Here is an 18,201-nt window from a genome sequence, read left to right on the forward strand (position 1 = left end):
AAACATTAGCGTTAGGAGCACTGTACTTGGACATGGTAGGGATATATGAAGATCATCTCTGATTTCCCTGAGCTCTAGATTATTTCATGCCTGATGGTGTTTTCTGGATCCTTTCTCCCTTGGCAAATACAACAGCTCGATGTGACATCCATAGTTTTGCAGCTCTGTACAGTATGTTTTGTGGTGATGTATTGCATGCAGAGCTGTGTATACTAAAACAAAAAATAATTCTTTTTTGGCATTACTTTTAATGGATTTCAGTTTTGTGTAGCTATATGTGTAAGGCGATTATATAGCTCATACAGTTCATGTAATACAAGCAATAATACGTGACTGCCAACTGTGAGGTAGGTGTGATTAATAACTTAAGCATAGATCAAGTTATGAAAATTGACAGGATCTCATATGCTTCTTTTGCACAGAATACATGCTGTAGGTTAATAGTAACAATGCCAATGTACCTTTACAAATGGTGGGTCAGAACTATAATGTTTGGAACAGATATCCCCATTCCACTCTGTCAGTCTCCTCCTTTGCATTCAGCAATGTCCTAGCAAGAGTAGGTTGAGCTAAACAGTCTCTCTGTTTGGTGTACCAAAATTCTTATTCTAGAAGACAAGAATTTCCTCCTTATGAAATCTAATCATGATGGTATATGAGTACATCTCCATCTTGTGCACCAATATCTTGGCACATATTATAATTTCTACATTAAACAGAGAGAGCGCTCAGGTTACACAATATGTGGCCTTTTTATCTTGGGTATCATGCAGGTGTGTTTTGTCCTCCCCTCTTGAAAGACTATTTTTAGCACCAGAGCTAGATGATCACAGAATAGTTTATAAAACTCTGCTGTTGAGCTATCTTCTCCAGGTGTTGCTATCCATATTTAATGACTTAAATGGCCTATTTGTTTCTTCAAAGGAGACAGGTCCCTCTGTTTCACGTTTTTCATTGTTCATTAACTTTGATATCTAATTCTTATACAGAGGTTGTAAGAGTGCTGAGATTATTGTAAAACTGAAGATTCCAGTCAGGTACAGACATGCCTCCATAAAAGCTGTGGAATTCATTGGCTCTTTCTTCTGGCTTATAAATTGAGTTTACTTGTTGTATTATTAAACTAAGTATCTGTGCCTCTTATTTATTCAAGTATGTTGCTGACAGCTTGCCTGCTCTTTCACCTTGTTCATAATGCCTCTCTCTTAAAAGTGGGGAAAGACCATATTTAATTTTTCTGTAGCCATGAAGCCTCCCTCCTGTTCTCTGGCTCAGGATGAGGTTGTACAAGATATAGGGGCAGCCTGCCTTGCAACATTTTACACAACTTTGGGAAACTGGGCCCTGAAGCTCCTTGGTGTGTGTGTGTGTGTGTGTGTGTGTGTGTGTGTGTGTGTGTTCACCTCCGACCAGACCCAGTCAGACAAACTACCAGGCCCAAGGCTTTATTCTGTAAAGAACATAGAACAGGATTACAGTCCCACAGCCTTCTCTCTGCTTCCTGCTACCTGCTCCCAGCTCCGTCAGTGCTGAGACCTCCTGCTGGCGGAGCAGAGGGCACATCCTGGCAGGAACCAGGAAGCTCTCTCAACATGCCGCAGGTTGTAGTCTACAACTTGTAGTTCCCACAGCTGCTGTTGAAGCACCCTGGACCTTGGGCTACATTCCCATTAAACAGAAGGCTTATTAGTTTGTGTTAACTTTCTTAATAATTTGTCTGATGGTACTTCACTGTGAGAGATTAGCAGATGCTAAAACAGGTTCGCATAGGTTAGCTCTGGCTCAGTCTTCCCAAATAATGTTTGGAGATTGTAGGGAACCTACATTTTGAAGTATAAAATCTTCACTTTCATGTTCCGTGTAAGCTTTATTTTTAAGATCTTTCAGTAGGAATGGACTCAATCAACATCTGGTTTTGTGGGACACATTTTCTGACAGTACCATTGTGAACAGAGATTGGTTTGATATTCTTGGTAAAATTTTACATTCCCCTACCAGTTGTAAGAGCTAAGGGAAAGCATGGGAGAGTTAAGCTCAGCATTTGGAAATTAAAAGTAACTGCAGAACTTTTGCATTCTAAATGTAATAAAGATTTGGAGTAACTTACTAGGAAAGTTATTGAATTGAATCAATGAGTTCAAAAGATATGTAAATATATTTATGGATGAGGCAGGGAGGATAGGATTAATATTCACCAAGAGAGGGCACTACTGGAACCTGCATATTTATTCATTGGATCCCATCTCTCTGCTGCATGCTCTGTTGTCACTCTATCTCCATATTCAAACTTCTCCAAGTTCTGTTTAAATGCTTACCAAGTATTCTACTCATTCAATCTAATGCTTAATATGCTCCAAATGGGCTTTGTTTTTCTGTATTATTTCCAATCATTTTAACCCTATATTTCTTAGCAAAGTAATGGTTCTACTCATTTACATAACATGCTATTTCAGTTCTTCCTTTGTTCTTTGAATCAACCCATATCATCATAAACTCCCTTTGAAATTAACGGGAGTCAAGAGAGCTCTTCATATCATAGCACTGGCTTCTGTAAGATGAGATTGCATCTCTTAATATTACCCCCAAATTAATAGTTTTTTAAAGTACTGTACAAGAGATAACATAGCTGTGATTTACGAAACCGCTGCAAAAGCACTGTATATTTGATAGGGCATTCTGGGAACACACTGCAGATTGAAGCTAGTTTTCATCCTTGTTATCCATGTTGTGTAACTGGATATACCACTGAATCAGATTTCAGCTGGCTTGCTATCACATTAGGCTTTTATGGATGCACAGTATTTCAATATGGAATTTATTCATCGAAGAAACCACACTAACATATTTAGTAATACATACTTTTCTTTTTAATTATAAGGTGATCAATGCATTTTTCTATGTACAATAAAATATTTATGTAAATGGAACTTAACGCAGGAGAATTTTTATAAAAATACTTGTAAATGCAGATGATTAGAAGCATCTATAATTATACCTTAAATTTGAAGTCCGTCTCAAATGAAGTCATTTAACTACAAATAAACTTGTTCTAAATAACAGTGATTAAATATCTGTTTTTTCCAGTCAAAATTTCTAGAATATGTTAAGTTAAACTAAAAATTAAATTGTAGTAGTGAAGACAAATGGTGTCAATTAAAAGCTGTAATTGTTTCTCCTCAATGTAGGAAAAGCAGATTTCCAGATAAAGAAATTTTAAATGCATTGTACAAGCAAGAAGTACACTGTGGTGGGTAACATGACATGTGCAGCCTTCAGATAATTTAACTACGTTGTGTGAAGGCAGTTTCCAAAAGGCAGTATGGGAGTATGAATAGATGGTGTACAGTTTCTTTCTTAAATCTACCTTAGACTATGCTGTTTAAAATCACTCCTAGTGGAAGGCTGTTAATAGTCATGAGATGAATGATTTAAGCCCTTTCTACAGTGCACAGTATAATAGCATATCAACTTGGCATTTATTAGGTCACCAACAACATTACTTGGAAACCTACCACAGTTTTGACCTAGTAAATATCTGCTTTGATCTGACTACCATTCATTCTATTCTTAACTACAATAGAAAATTATGGAGTGACAGCTAGGATAATTCCACATAATATTGTTTTCTCCAAACTTTGCATTACTAACAAAAAAGTGTTAAATACTTCCACTTGCAATAAAAATTCATAGACTACAAAGTTACAGTAATAATTTTCAATTGTTTTTCAACTACCATTATAGACTTCATTTTTTTGTCATTTTAGTTACTCGGAGCTTTGAACTGTGACCCTGAAGTAGTCTTTTCATTCCAATGTCAATAGTAGGCCATTTAATTCATGGTAGAGGATAAAAAAGGTTATTTGCTGATTGCATAGAAAGCATACGTAAAAATCTGGAACTTGAATCCCGTAATATATCACCAAAACATGTCCATATATAGCTGAAGAGTGCACACAAGAGAGAGAGTCATATGGCATCAGCAGATTGTCTCAATCACAAGGAAAAGGTGAGTTAGTACCACTTGGACCTTTTTGTTTTCTTATCCGCAGGGTTGAAAAGTCGAATCTCCAGTCAACCAAACTTATGAATATAATATTTTGAGGATGCCCTACATGTTTGACCCTCTCATCCTTCCTGTAAGTCAAGAGTGGAGGGCACGAATCCAAGTAGTCTATTCCAGCAACTTGTTGGAAGTAGGCTCTGAAGAGTGAGTTTGCAATTTGAGGGGAAGGAATTCCTCCCACCTCCCTCCACAAATGTGCTTGGTGCCTGGCATGGCCCTATACATTGGTCTCTGGGCTCCTCTTTAGAGAAGTAACAGGTAGAGCCCTGCAAATGCAGATATCCACTTCATATCTGTGGGTGCTCGCAGATCATTTTTGTGGATTGTAGATCGGATGCAGATACAAATTTTGTATCCATAAAGGATTCTAGTAAAAGGATTTCAGAGATTGAAATTATTATAGTTTATTTTAGCCAGGGGACCTCTCTTTCTTTCTATCATGTTCCTATATATTTAAAAACATAAAACAGCAAAAAATATTGTCCTTGCTTGTTCTTGTTAGCACATATATAAACTAACATGAAAATGTGCAACCATAGACATGAACCAACAAAAACACAATGGGACTATACAGAAAAAGCAAAAGGAATTTCTTGAAACTTAGAGGACTGCAGAAAAAGTGCAACCGAATGAACTTCTGCAGTGTTAAAGAAAAGAAAAAAAAGGGAAAAGAGATGACTGTCTAGCATCTTCTCCTGTAACATTACCGGCACATTACATTTATATTTTTTCCTTATATTGTACCAATTATTTATTTCCCAAAGCTCTTTCCATATCGTCTGAAACTTTATGTTTATCTTTCAGTACAATACACCAGCTCCTGACAAAAAGCTATATTTCCCATGTACTGTAACCAGAGTTTTAACATTTATGGATTTGAATTTTGCCATTACATAATACCAGCCTCTTCACACATGACTGTAAGTGCAGTCTGCTTCTTTGATTGTGAAAGGTTTCTAATTTTAATGAAATCATACAAGAGCCATGAGCAGCTGGATGGAGAAATTACTCCTCCTCCACTACAACGTTATTTGTAGAATTTGATTCTGAACAGGCTATGTCTGTGGGAAGACACATCCACAAGATTTGCTCCAAATCAGAAACCTGTGAAAGGTTTAGCATCTTACCTCAAGGTCTTGGTTACCTTGCTGTCCTGATTTTGTTTCGGTTTTCTATTCATTCATCTTCTGTGATCAACAATGCTAGATCCTCTTCTGTCAGATCAATCCATTATGGTCTCCTGTTCTCTGTTGGTTTCATTCTCCATGGGTACCACATTTGTGAATTGAATGATATGCACTCACAAATACACACACTTCTTTCACTTTCTCTGATCTTTCCTCGCTTTCTACCTGTCTTATCTTCAGCAACAACTTAGACTTTTTCAGCTCATTGTATCCAAAATTGATATCCCAAAGTTCCAACTAATTAAAGGAGCATTCTCAGCTGAATCTCCACCAATGTTCTCTTCCTCTTGAGCACAAGTTTCATATTCATCCTTCTTGTCATGACTGTCAACTCTTTTGTGACTTCCATATTACCCAGGTCTATTATCTCTCCTCTTTTTTTTCTTTTGAGGAAAAAGTTTTCAGTTATGTTCCAATGAAAGGAGAGTAGGGGAAAATGTACACTTTCCTCATTATAAAAAAAGCAACATATTTTGAACAGCTCTAGCACCTGACTACCTATAAGTAGAAAGTTGAAACTTGCATCCCAATCCTGCACATGAGTTTGCATTGGTAAATTATTGCAGCTGCCTCAACTCCATTGAAGTCATCCACCATAATCATCTATAGGACCAGGGACTTAGTCCTCAGTGATGACAAGCACCTTGGATTTTTTTTCTTGTGAAATGTGGTATAGTTTGACAGAGTATTAGATGGAGTGGAAAATCATACAATACTCATGTAAAACCTCTGAGTCTGATTTTTATTAGCACTTTTATCCATGTTTGAAGGAAGGTTGCCACTGCATGTGCAACACCGATAGACCCTGATCATCGGCAGGCAGGATCGAACCAGGGACCTCTGGAACTTAGTCCGTGAGCCTCTACCACATGAGCTAAAAGCCAACTGGCTGTTAGCTAAGGCTGTAGAGGAAACTCTTTAATCTTTCTCTCTGCATGGTCTTGGTTACCCAGGAGGTGTGTGGCTAACTCAGTTGCATGCTGAATGTGTGCAACCTCATTGTTATCTTAATATAGTTCTTTTATGAAATTTTAACAGCGTTTCTTTAAAATTTTGTGCAAATGCAGCTTATATAATATATGGAAAACACACCTCTTGCTAATTCTGCCACTAACTACAACTTCATAAAATGCAATCAGTGTTTCAAGGCCTGTGCTAATTATTGGTATTTGTCAAGGAGTGTATGTGTCACCAAGCACACTTTTATACTAGGCTCTTGCAATTTGACAGCCTGTCCTTACCAATATGTCTGAAATATATCCTGTTTCAGAGCCATCACTCCGGGATAATTCCCTATCTTGCTGTGTAATAGCAGTAGGTGTATTCTGTTCTTGTTGTTGGTACTCTCTTTTAAATAATGGCCATCATTGTGAGAAACATAACTGAAATAAATAAACTAACATACATACTCAAGGTGAAGTGGGGTCATATACATGCTGAAGAGCTTTGCTAGATCAGAGCCAAAGTTTCTTTCTCTATTCTTTGAATGCATATAAGACTTGTGAGTAACTTTCCCCCATTTTAGCCCCCATTCCTTTGATTTTGTGTGTGGGGGTGGGTGTAAAGGACAAAAAAGGGTCTGTGCAAATTTAACTAGTCTTTCAAATGCAAGATATTTTTGCCAACTCAAGATGAGAGTGGTTGGTCATTATCTTACCTGAAGAAGAGAACAAAGGTGACCTTAACTGCTTGACTATAACCTCTTCAGTGTTGATCTCATAAAATGTATGAGATCGTAGATGGGATCCAGCTTTCTTTATGGAGCTTCTGAGTATGATGAATCTTCTCCTTTGGAACTTTGTCAGCCACTGGAGAGAGAATCACACATTCATGCATGCGTCTCAGATGCAGAAAGAGCCTAAAAAAGGGATACTCAAAAAGTGGGAGAGGGGGTAGGAGGAAACCTTTCCCTTCAAAAGCTTATAGAATGTAGTGCATCATATCAGTCAGCCGACTTCCTTTATCTGTTGTGTTATGTTGCCTATTAAAGGAGAAACTGACGACATCAAGAAAACTCCAGGAATGTTAACAATAATTTTAGCAGTTCAGTTAATTAAACTAACACTTAGAATGGTGATCTGCATAGATAAATTTAACTGCTTTCCATCACAGCATTTCCTTTTCATTGTTTGATTTGTAGCATACTAGTTTGCAGCAGTAGGCAGCCCAAGGTGGGAGGAGAATTTAAAACTCTAAAATGAGATATGTCTGTGGAATTTTGCCTAAACTGTATCAAGCAATTATTATTGCCATTTCATTCCATGTCTCAGTCCCCATCACAGCCAAGAATTCCATATTTAGTCACTGGTTACCTTGCAATTGATCCCCCAGGGTGAAATTAACCATAGCCCAGAAGACTGACACATGGCACTGTGCATTACTTAATTCTCACAACCTGCATAAAAGGATTAAGTGAGGTTTAAGTGGTGCCCTGGGATGACTTTCTACTCTGTGAATACTGAAATATCTTTTTAGAACTTGCCTTGAGCCATCGTTATTTTCCCTTCCTCTTTTGGGGCCTTTTTCTACCTTCCATCAAAGTCAGTGTCAGAATTTTCAGTTACTTCAGTGGGATCAGGATAAAGCCTTGGTGAAATATTTCAGCAGCTGCTGAGACTTGAAATCAAATCAGTATTGGTTAATACAGGAAAATGCTGGGCTAAGTTTAATTGTTTGCCCCTGCAAATTATGAAAAGCAGAACATTACATTTCATATTTATGGAAAGGTACCATCACAGTATGTTGCAGGGTTACTGAAGAATTCCTCAGTCCAAGATATTTAGACTTAATAGTGAAGTAAACAATGAGCTTTCTTAATTGTTTATATTGTATAAGTAGCCACACAGCACGGAGCAGGCACCCACAGTCCTTTCCTCCCAACATACTGTGGGTTAAGTGTAAATCTTGAGAAAAATTCTCCTTGAAACAATCAAAGAGGACACACTGCTCCATGTGCTTGCCTGTAAGCTATAGGCAATGTTCTCAGGACGACATGGATCAGCTCTTCAGTCGCTGTAAATTGTTGAAGAATTATGGAAGTTGATGGTGATATGTCAGTTTACTTCTGCTGAGTAACTGGTCTTCTGTAGCTCAGAAATTTTAAATGGACATTTCAAAATGAATGGTGCATACTGTAGAAAGTAGTTTTAAATTATTAAACATTATTCATTGTTGTCTTTAAGTAAATGGATAAAATTTCTTTGTCGATTGTAAACCTAACTCTCCACCAGGCCCTGGCTACCCCACTCCAAACTACCTTTATCGTTGCTTCCAACTCTGGAAGGGAGGAGAAAGTTTGCAGGTATAAGGAAGTGTCCTCAGAGGTCCTGATGGCACTCCTTGTTTTGGTTAAAAGGATGTCCCATGTCAGTCGTTTGATGATAGATGTTGCCCAAATGCAGGCTTCTGGGTGGATATGCTGGTTGGAGGGAGAATTTGGCACTGCATGTAGGTCTGTGCGTGGATAAATCCCACAGGGCCTGTCAACATTGGCTGAAAGGTGAACCTGAGGGAAAGGGCTGAGGTAGAGAGAGATGGTGGTGACTTGTCTCCATTCTTCTAGAAAGATTCAGGGGCGACCATTGCTCCTCCTGCACATGTCCTAAGAAGACACCATAGGTAGAAAAAGAATATTTCATGGGGCAATTACAGACACGGCCTTTCAGTGAGAGAGGTATATAATTGGAACATATGAGAATGAAAGGCTGGGTGATACACAGTTGAAAGTCAGGGTGCAACAGATCCCTGTTGCAAAGGACTTACAATCTAGACACTAATACAAGTATCATATAACTAGAGAAAGGGTAAAATCATGACTACCACGAAGTCAGTGGCAAAACTCCCATCGATTTCAGTCAGGCAAGGATTTTACCCAAAGTATGGTGGCATGATTGAAATGTAAATGTTTCATAAAAGGATGGTCCTCAGGAATTCACTGAAGGCTTTCATAAATAGTTCTGCAATTCTGACTCTAGCTCACTGTATTTTTTGCAATTCTTGAAGCAGGCCAAAAATTAGGAAGTGGAAAAGAAAACCATTATTGCAGTATGAGAGATACAGATAATCAGAGGACAAATGTGAAATACACCCAAAACTAAAGTATCCTTTGCAAAACTGAATCACCACGAATGAGATTTTGCCAAAGGCAAAATCCAAACTGCCTGGCTTGTCACAATGTCTGTATAAAGTTGTTTAGCTATTGGTTTGTTTATCCTGTCCAATGTATTACAACCAACCCCTTTCTGCATTAAACAATCTCTCATGGTAAACATTACATTACATACAATGTTATCACCAATGAAGAGGGCGTCATGAGAAATGCATGTTTTCTGATGGAAAACAGTCAATATACGAAGTGTTCTCCTGAGGTAATTAAAATCTGCATGATAAGACATACATGTCGTATGGTGTCTAAATCCACAGACCCTACAGTAATTTAGTTCTCTGCCACATTGACCTTGCTCCTATTAATATTTTCAATGCACAAATAAAATGTATGCTTCCTCTCTTATCTGCAGCATTATTTCATTGTTGCGAACAGCATGTGATAAGTCATAAAGCACCTTCGACACATTCTGACAAAGTCTGCACACAACCAGCCACTTTGTATCTCAGCTTTTGTGACCAATGTTTCAAGTTTCACAGCTCTCTGCCAGTAAAACTTTATCTCATGGTTGCAAGCCAGATCACTGTTCACAAGAAACATTGTTGACATTTGCTTGAGTTATTACTGTCAGAGCTGACTGATTACTGTTTTTCATTTTTCTGGGGAAGAAAAAGTGCAGTGTTTTCAGATAGAAAGCTTAAGAATTTCCTTGTCCTCTTTCTCCATTCCAAAGCACTCAATCACCAAATGTACCTGTAGATTAAAAATAATTTGCCAACTTGTTTTGTTACTGAGTTCTCTTCCTGTATGTGGAGAGGGTATTGCATTAGATGAATTCTCAAGATTTTTATTTTCTTGGGTTATTGAAAAAATTGCAAGGGGTTCTGAAAAATATTAATACATTTTGTTTTCTGTCCACGTGTTTTGTAAATGATGTAGACGTTTCTATAGTGCTGTCTATTTTGTGGTCCAATCTCTGGCATTAACCACTACATATATATAAGACTCAAGTGTCTTTCTCTCCTTGTTTTTCTTGTTTAATGTGAAAACACTTCCACAAACAATTCATTCAGATCAGCTTGTCAAAAACAGGCTGCATTTGGTTTAATTTTTTAAAAAAGATTTTGTAGGTGACACACAGCACAGAATAGGAAGCAAATTAATTCAACTTCAAAAACTCCTAATGAATCTTCTTCACGGTCTAAAAAGAATAAATTGAGTAAACCTAGATAATGGAAATCCCTAACCTGTATAAAGAGGTACACTGTGCCCAGTCTCCATTTCTGCCATATATACGTAGATTTAAAAAGGGAAGGGGGGAAAAGCAGTACTTCCAGCTAATTTCTTTTCATGGTCAGATAAGAGTTGAAAAATGTCCATTTAAAAACATAAATTATATATACTTTAAAGGATCACTGAAGCTAATATATTTCTCATGTTTTTAAATGCATTCTTACCTTTTTAATAAAGCATGAATGAGTCGTCTTCTGACAGATTTGTAGCAGTAGCTTTTCTCCCAAATGTGCCCACTTGATGACTCCAGTGCATTGTCTAGCTAGTCCCTGCAAATCCTCACTTTGGGATTTGATTCCGGACCAAGAAAAAAAAACAGATGTAGATTTAATTAAAAAGGAGTGGGGGGTCTTGCATTACTGGAACATTAGGGCTTTATGGTTAAAAACTGAAATAATTTAAGAAATGAATAAATTAATAATATCTTTCACTTGGCTGCATTTCACATCCTGTAAATTTTAATGTTATATATTTTGTGACATGAAACAGCAATATGTTAAGCTATACATTTAGCAAGAAAAATGCAAAATAGAAAATTCTACATACTGCAATTCAGTTATACCTGGTATTTCCTATTCCTGTATCTCCTTCTTCTCTGCTTCTTCCATGTTCACTCCCCTAGGCACACACAACTGTGGAAGCAATAGGCCCTTCAACAGATCTAGCACTGCTCAGATTCATTGGGCAGCGGGACCCACACAAACCTTTTTTGAATATGGTGCAGGCCTAAAGCAATTCTGTGTGCCAGAATCTAAGATCATTTACGCCAGTGTTTATCTGGAGTAACTCCATTCACTACCCCAGATTACAGGGCGTGAGTTCTAAATCTGTCCCTCCTATTAACTCATTCAGATTTATTAAGGTTTAGCTATTCTTTTTATTCCTAGAATTGCACTGTTTGCAAAATCTTGTCAGATATGGGGGCATCACATAATTATCATGTTATAGCAAATACACATCACAATCAAGTTCTATAATCCTAGCTCTTCTGGATAGAAGCCATTGTATCAATCAGATTAACCCATGCTGCTAATATGGTAAAGTGATTTTCCCATTTCAAAACCATTTTTCCTAGGGTCCAGGAAGGAACTAATACTGATAAACATTGTATATATGAAAAAGAATAAATATTTACGGCTGCATCCTAATAACCTTACTCCCACTGAGTGGTACCTTATTTCACAGGTGGTCCCATTACACTCAGTGGGACTCTTTGTGGACTAAGATGTTACAGAATTAGAATAAAAGTCACAGCATGTGGCTCATAGTAGGGTTAGAGGTATGGATGATACAAGTTTGTGAGAAATGAGCTCAAACATTAGTAGACAATAAGTTTCTGTGCTCATGGAGTGAAACAACAGTAAGTCAACACAGCTCTGAATGGAACCACTTTGGATTTATTTTGCAACATAGACAATAACAGCCACAGTAGTGGTATTTCAAGTGGATGTTGCTGTGGGACACTAAAATGATCTCTCCTTTTACATATTTATCTCCAGCAAAATAAGAACGTTAACCGGGCTGCACAGCTGGCATTTAATACAAGTCATTGCTTTGTTAAATTAATAGAATAGGAAAATAATTTTCTGAGGTCTTTCCTAACCTGTCGATAGTGCCCCATTTATTTTCAGGTCCTTCAGCGCTCCTGGATTGACACAAAAGGGACAGTTTAAAGTGTATGTTTTATTGTGTAGATGGTAAGAACGTCTATGCATCCTAAAGCAACGTATACCAATTATGCAAATCATTTTTGAACAGGTAATAAGCTTGAGAAGATAGTTGTAGCACAGACCTAGTTCAGGTGGCATATACTAATCAAAACTCATCACAGGGTTAGAATCTGACAAAGTGACTAGACTTGTTGCTCCAAAATGAGGGGGATGCAGGCGCTGCCTAATGAAGAAGAAAATAAAGCTGTCAAAAGAATTAACCTCTCCCATAAAACATTATTCAGAGAGGATCCCCATTTCTAATCATTCCAAGGTAACTTTCAGCACATAAAGGGCAAAGGCTTTTACACTGTTGTTATTTATATTACAGTACCATGCAGCGGTCTCGATTGGTTTCCCATTGTGCTAGGCTCTGTACATACATATGCTAGAGACAGCCCTCACCCCAAAGTTTACAAATGTAAATAGGTAAGACAAGCAAAGGGAAGGGGAAAAAGAAAGTGTTATTGACCTCATTATACAGCTGGGGCACTGAGACACAGAGAGTAAGGGACTTGCCCAAGGACACACAGGAGGGCTGGCACAGCCTGGAATTCAACTTAGTTCTCCTACATTCCAGTCTAGTGCCTTAATCACAGGATCAAACTTCCTTCCCCTGTTAAGAATTATTGTCCCCTGCACCATTGCTCTTTCCCTTTCCCTCCGCCATCATTTGAACATTTTCATGTCATTTTATTGCTTTACCCTTCTGTCTGACTTTTCCTCACTCTTAACTTCTCTTCTTGCCTTCCCATTTCATTGCCTTTTTAACATTCCCTTCCAGTCTCCTCTTTTCCACTTCCTGTTTGTTTTGGAGGGTAACCTTATTTGAGTCCTGTCATTTTGTGTATTTCAACAGATAGTCTGATGTTTTAAGGGGTGGAGACAAGTTATCTATTATATTATTTCCTGTCGTACAAAACGTACTTGTAGTGGGTAGCTTTGTCTTCTATTTTTATCTCCCTCCTATCTGATGGTGACTCAAAAATGGAACGTAAAATATGTGCCTAACATTACTCCTTAAGTGTTTTGCTGCATCACTACAGTGAAATAGAGCTATACTAAGCAGTTTCAGTAGATCTAATGGACAAACATTGTCAAAAGGAAACATAAAATAATCAGAAGTTGATGGCAAAGATTGCCTCTGTTTGAGCTTAAGCATTCAATGTGTAGTATTGGTATTACAGTTTTGCATTTCCTCCATAAGGCTAAATGGAAATCATGCATCTAAATTCCAGTTTGGCTCACTGAAAATGTAGCTGAACATTAATAGTACAACCAACATTCCATGTGAATGGCGGGAACTAATATTTTCCATAACAATGAGGAGACTGAGGAAGCTCACCTCTGGAAGTTAGAACCACACCTGGATACCTTCTTTGGAATGTCTGTGCACATTCTTTGTTTTGTGTTGTTTATATTTCACAATTCACTTGTCGATAATGCTTCCCTTCTCTCTGCCAAAATGTTACTCACCACAGCTATGCTGATCAAGAGGGAAAAAGTACAAAGCACTAGATGAATGTTTGATAGTTCTTTCTAAAAATAGGTGGTCTCTATGGCAATATTTCTCTGCGCCCTTGAAGGTGAACATTCATTTTTACTAAGCAAAAACATTTGAGCAGAAATGCTGGGTCTTACTAGCATGATGAAACTACCATTGTCAAAGCTGTGTATTATGAACAGGTACAGGACTTGAGACAAAGATGTCTTTTGAAACAAATGTAAAAGTTGCAACAACCTCATTTCTGAAAACCATTACATATCATTGTTTCTTTATCTTAACATCATTGTCTTCCCTTGTGTCAGACAATTCAGCGGAAACCTCTGGATTTTTTCTATGCAATTTTGGCAAAGAATGCTACCTAGTGATAGAACAGATGGCACTTGACCTTTCCCTGATCACTTCATGAGTTAATTGACTTCAAATATTAAAATGTGAATTTAGAAATTCAGTCAAAACTGAGAACTGTAGATGGCAATTTCTGTAATGAATACAGTTATTACATTGAGATATATATATAGCAAAAGCAATTTCAATTTAACTAGACCCAATTCTGTAGTACTGACTCACTGAAGGAAATAAATTTTGCCTAAATTAGGACTGAAAGATTTGATCCTTAATTTGAATCCAAAATAAAATATCCCATTGTCTAATACTTCATGCAATTGTATTTGGAAGGAGGTACAAGAAGAATTCTGTCCCATAAGTGCATCTTCTATGGACACTTTAACATCACCCAGTGATAAATGCACAGATTAAGCCAGATTTTTAAAATCAGGTTCACATAATTGCACATAGATATTTGCATGCCATTCATTCATATAAGCATAGATCTGATAGGCATATACAATTCAAGTACTTTCATGCACACATGACCACTTTGGTACCCAACTGGCCATGTGTGCATCCAATTACCGATTTGTACACATACAAACTGGCTGTCTGCATGTATACATTTCCTGTACAGAAATGCATGTGCCAGTTGTAAAAAAAAACAAACAAACAAAAAACCAACCACACACACACACCCCTGAACTCTGAAAATTTGGCCTGGGATGCAAAGAGTTGGTGGCCAAAATGTGTTGTGCTTTTTTTCCTGAAACTGTTATGTCTTGAAATTTCAAAAATAAAACAGTGTGCAAAATAGGAATAAAGGAATTCAGAAATTCAAAGAAAGATTCTGTAGTATCCAGCTATCTTCTAAATGTACACGGGAGGGAGGAGTGTTGTTTGAGAAGGTACAAGATGGTGCTATAAATCTGTCATTTAAAAAATACCTTCTTTGTGGAATGGCTATTTAGAACAAAAGAAATTAAAAATACAGAATTAAAATATATACAGATCTGGAAACCTGTTACACTTATGCAAGTTATTCTGGAAGTCAATAATCTCAAGCATCAAAGCTTCAAGTTTTGTGATGTTTCAAAGGCTGGATTCAGTGTTGCAGCGGGAAAACATGAAGCCTTGAATAATCTTAAGGACACTCAGGAGCATCCTCTGAATGGAGTAAATTAATCTTTTCAATATTTTTAGTCCTACTAAAATATACTAATAGCTGTGTGCGCAGGCCACAAGTGAGCTTCAGAGAAGTAGGTGAACATGTGCTTATGACAACAGTTCTGTGTACAAAATCGTATGTCCCAAGGTGCCCTTTCGCATCTTTTTGTAGATGCAGAGTACAGCCTTTGTAGTTTAGATGCAGCCAGAGGAGTCAGAGGTGAAATTCATTGTTGGGTATAAGGCCTCTGAAATCAGGGACGGTACTCCATGAATGACCTGCTCCCGTTGACTATGTGTGTGTTGTGCCTGTTAGGAAATAAGTGAACAAACATCTAGCTTTGTTTAAGATGTATTCTTAAAAGAAATGGAATTGCCAAGATGACATTTAATGGTTTTTTTAAAAATAGTGTATCTGGAGTTTTGTAGTCTGCTACATAAAGTTACATTCATAGACCATTTTTTTTGTGGCTTTATGTATATATGTATGTAAGAAGTACAATTGCAATGCAAGAGCTACGAAGTAATAGAACCACAGCACTAATTCCAAAATTCTCTTGTATCAGTTTCATGACTGGAGAAGTACATCAATAAATTAATGTCGCCCAGAACATGATCATTTATAGTGTTTTCAAACTTCACTCCTCACTAGGCTTCATGGAACAGGGGGCATTTGAAGAGGAAAAAAACTGAATTATCTGCTAATATGCACTGCACAATACTGGCTCAGTCTGTGCAGCAGCAATGAAGTTGTTACATCACAACTTCAATCCTACATTCTTTGTGAATCCTGGGATCCTTCCGTCCTGGTAATTAGGAACAGGTCCCATTGAGAAAATTCTAAAACTTATTACACGATTTACCATATCAGTTTGTATTCTATTACAAAGTTGCAATACCCTCTATTTACAGTTTGTCCCTGATTCAGCAAAGCACGTAAGCACAAGCTTAACTTAAAGCATGCGAGCAATTCCATCTTTATTTCATCAGCAAAGCATTTTAACCATGTGCCATTGCAGTAAATAAGAGGAAGTCCCATTGAAGATCATGATACTTAAGCCTGTGCTTAAAATAAATTTTGCTGAGTCAGGGGCTAAAATCAACTGCTCTTTGGTACTTTCAGTGGTTTAGATTTATTTTCAAACAAGTAGCATTGTGTGTTGTGATGGCGTTTATCCCTAAAATTGTAAGGAATCAGAAGATAAGCATTTGTGCCTCACTTAAGAATCCTGTCCTTGCTATTTCTTTGGCTCAGAAATAGGATAAAAAGCAGTTTCTCACCTATGCTATAGAAAACCACATTGGACTGAGTATCTATGGGAGAGACATTGGAATTTGCTACCTTGCTAGTGAAGAAATCATTGCTTGATTGTTTTAGCCTGGGTTAAAGAGAGAACGTTTAATAGATTTTGCTTCTGTACATTCTCTTCTATATAACACCCTTGATAAATGCTCTGAACATTAGTATTGACAGAACAGGTTGTAAATATTTACTAGAATTCACAACAGAGGGTAGATGGAGGAGTTTTTTTGGTTTGTTGTTGGTTTTTTTACTTTCTGCCTGTATATTGTATCTCATCATTGCAGCAGTTCTGTATCCCAGGAGTGTTTCCTCTCCATTATGAAACATTTTCAGATCAGCTGAACACTGAAATTGCTGCAGATTACGAAAGGAAAATAGTTTGTTGAAGTAATAAACACAGTATTTTTGAAGGCCACAAACCTGGAGAACAAAGACCTATGTACCGTACTTAACCTGATGGAACACTGCAAGACTTTCTCCTTCACCGGGTATGAAAAAATAAAAACAAGGAAGAGTTGTCTTTGGTTTATCAGTGCAGGTAATATAGGAAAACCTGAGCTTTTAAGAGAGCTTCTATTCATTGTTTTGTGGTGCTAGCGCCAAACCCATGAGACATAAAAGGGGATGTTTTTCTAGGAAATACACTTAGGTTGACTTGAATGACTCCGTTTCTAAATTTATAAATGTGAAGGGAGGTGGAATGTTTAACAAAAGCTGAACAAGGGAGCTACTTCAGGCTAATGCTCTGCTTCTAATTTTTTGAAATGACTTTCCCTTCCCGCTCTCAAACAATTTACTAAATGTCAGTTCCTCCCCTGGGTGGTGTTACTGTATGCAATAAGAAGAAATATAATTCGCAAGAAAACCAACTGATACTACTGTATTTTATAAGTGGTCCTTAGATATTTTGATTACCTCTCTTTATACAACATGTTTCACAGCTATATGCCTAACTTCGATTTGATTACTATCAATGGCAAACCCATTTATGTGGGACTGTACCTCCATCATTCAACTGTTGGGTTTGCCATACACTTTGCTGTATGCAGATGTGAAAAATACACACTTCACAGAGTCTCACTCACTTCTCTCAGCACGTGGGGGTAGTTGTGGTTTATTTATTTATTGTCTTTTGTCATGAGAGATATTGGAATTAATAGTAATGGCATTTATTTAAAAAACTGTATGCATAGGTTGAAAGTATTTCAGTTTTCTTTGTATCAAGTAATACATTCCACTTTCATCTTCAGTTGCCTAAAACAAGACATTCTGAGTTAACCATCTTTCTGTTTTTGTTTCACCGTATATTCTGCAGCTTAGCAGACCACTATGTGGCACATGTTTTGTGATCAGCCGAGTTCTACATGAGACATGAAGGTATACACATGGTATCTCTCTCTCTCGCCTGCTATTATAGAATCATAAAATGCAGGTCTGGAAGTCAACCTCAACAGGTCATTAAGCCCAGTCTCCTGTGCTGAGGCAGAACCAAGTAAACCTAGACAATCTGTGACAGGTGTTGGTCCAACTTGTTATTAAA

The 18,201-nt window shown here is 37.4% G+C and overlaps 1 protein-coding gene and 1 long non-coding RNA gene across 4 annotated transcripts in view; one reads left to right on the forward strand and one right to left on the reverse strand.

The window, feature by feature from the left end:
• The window catches only part of CCSER1 (coiled-coil serine rich protein 1), a 1,165,803-nt gene that overhangs the window by 1,123,343 nt on the left and 24,259 nt on the right, over positions 1 to 18,201 (forward strand). The gene's annotated exons all lie outside the window — the stretch shown is intronic.
• LOC127046685 (uncharacterized) lies at positions 6,914 to 10,941 on the reverse strand. Its single transcript, XR_007773156.1, has 3 exons — positions 10,813 to 10,941; positions 8,507 to 8,851; positions 6,914 to 7,058 (listed from the first exon to the last, which is right to left on the reverse strand). It is a non-coding gene; the product is annotated as an uncharacterized LOC127046685 (long non-coding RNA).

Source organism: Gopherus flavomarginatus, chromosome 3 (genome assembly GCF_025201925.1).
Source record: "Gopherus flavomarginatus isolate rGopFla2 chromosome 3, rGopFla2.mat.asm, whole genome shotgun sequence".
NCBI classification, from domain to species: Eukaryota; Metazoa; Chordata; order Testudines; family Testudinidae; genus Gopherus; species Gopherus flavomarginatus.